This window comes from Penaeus chinensis, chromosome 23 (genome assembly GCF_019202785.1).
Source record: "Penaeus chinensis breed Huanghai No. 1 chromosome 23, ASM1920278v2, whole genome shotgun sequence".
In the NCBI taxonomy this organism is placed as follows: domain Eukaryota; kingdom Metazoa; phylum Arthropoda; class Malacostraca; order Decapoda; family Penaeidae; genus Penaeus; species Penaeus chinensis.
Genome location: NC_061841.1, coordinates 17,593,007 through 17,595,506, shown reverse-complemented (window position 1 = coordinate 17,595,506; position 2,500 = coordinate 17,593,007).

Here is a 2,500-nt window from a genome sequence, read left to right as displayed (position 1 = left end):
GAAAATCGAGGGTAAAAAAGAAAGGAAAATACGAAAATGTGAAAAAGCGAGAAATATAAATACCAAATCAGAGGAGGATAAGAGTAACGGTGATAACAATATGCCTATAAGAATGGTAATGATGAAAATAATAGTAATGATGATAACGATAATGATCATCATAATTGTAATAATGATGATGATAATGATAATAGTAATAATAATTACAATAATAGTAATAATAATAATAATAATAACAATGATAAGAAATAATAATAACAATAATAATTATAACAATAATAATTATAACAATAATAATCACAAAAATGATAACAATGACAATAATAATAAGAAGAAGAAGACGAAGAAGAAGAAGAAGAAGAAGAAGAAGAAACAATGATGATAATAGTATTAATGATAATTAAAATAATAACAAAAATAATAATAACAATAATAATAATAGTAGTAGTAGTAATAGTAATGATAATAATGATAAAAATGATAACAATAATAATAATGATAACAATAATAATAATGATAATAATAATGAAATTGATAACAATAATAATAATAAGGATAAATCATAATAATGGTGATAAATCATAATAATAATGATGATGATAACAGTAATAATGATATTAATAATGGAAGGGAAACATGACAAGGAAAGATTTTTTTCGTATCAGTGAAGACGAGGAAGCGAAAGTAAACAAGCGGAAGAAAAATGTGATGAAAGGCAGGAGATAATGAACAATAGCTCTCTCTCTCTCTCTATCTATCTATCTATCTATCTATCTCTCTCTCTCCTTCTCTCTCTCTCTCTCTCTCTCTCTCGCTCTCTCTCTCTCTCTCTCTCTCTCTCTCTCTCTCTCTCTCTCTCTCTCTCTCTCTCTCTCTCTCTCTCTCTCTCTCTCTCTCTCTCTCTCTCTCTCTCTCTCTCTCTCTCTTTCTCTCTCGCTCTCTCTCTCTCTCTTCTCTCTCTCTCTCTCTCTCTCTCTCTCTCTCTCTCTCTCTCTCTCTTTCTCTCTCTCTTTCTCTCTCTCTCTCTCTCTCCCTCTCCTACTCTCTCTCCCTCTCTTACTCTCTCTCCCTCTCTTTCTCTCTCTCCCTCTCTTTCACTCTCTCTCTCTCTCTCTCTCTCTCTCTCTCTATCTATCTATCTATCTATCTATCTATCTATCTATCTATCTATCGATTTACCTATCTATCTATCTATCTATCTCTTGCTCTCTCTCTCTCTCTCTCTCTCTCTCTCTCTCTCTCTCTCTCTCTCTCTCTCTCTCTCTCTCTCTTTCTAGTGACCTGGTCTCGTGATCTCTGTCGCCTCACATACCAGAAAAGACATATGTTTCTTATCGTACAGTAACTCCACTGTCCTCAGCCGACTCCAACAGGTCTACAGCCGTGACAATGACGAAGAGACCTTAGAACACGTTAAACTAACTCTTGTTGCTCTCAATGAATTCCCATTCTATTATTCTGATGTCTTTGTGTATAAATGTCTTGTTCATTCTAAAAATGTTTGTTAGAAAATGCTTATTCTGAATCACTATTATTATCAATATTCTAATGTCTTTATGTTTTATAAACACTATAATTCTTCTCACATACAACAGTATATATGGCACCCTTGTTCCTTCACCACGAAACCATCATGAGACCATATGTATCTGAATTTGTGTTCATGAAAATAATTTCATGTTTTCCATTATGAAATCTTTCAAAACGAAGTTTGTTCATAACAATTTCTGAGCAGTCGACACAGACCGCTCGCCCCCGCGGGCATGGCAAGACGCCTCGCTCCTCCCTGGGCGCCTCTGCCACGCCTGTCTTCTGTACCTCAGCTACCCTACTCCCGCAGTAATAAAGAAGTTATTCTGCGACGCCTTTAACTACAACACTCTAAAGAATCAAAGCAGCGCCATCACAGGGAGCAACACGACCTCCCCAGAACATTACACTGGTGACGAACAAGGGGGATGCACTTCCCACACATCATCACAATTGGTGCCAGCTCTGGGGTCAGTCCCTGCTTCGTTATACTGGCGGCAGACAGGTGGAATAACCTTCCTCCTTTTATGCACTGCATTAGTGGCAGACGACTGGGACAATCCCGTGCTTCGTTTCAGTTGGTCAGCGCACGGGGATTCACTCTCCCATCATTACACTCTCTCCATCTAACTGAATGTCTGGCTATCCATATCAGTATCTCTTACTCTCCTCCTCCCTATCTATCTATCGATCTATCTATCTATATATATATCAAATCAAGCTTTCTTTTTCATCTCTCTTTCTAACCGGCAAACACACACACACACACACACACACACACACACACACACACACACACACACACACACACACACACACACACACACACACACACACACACACAAACACACACACACACAAACACACATACACATACACACATTTAATCACATATACACACACACACACAAACACACAAACATACACACACATACACACACACACACACACACACACGCACACTTGATCA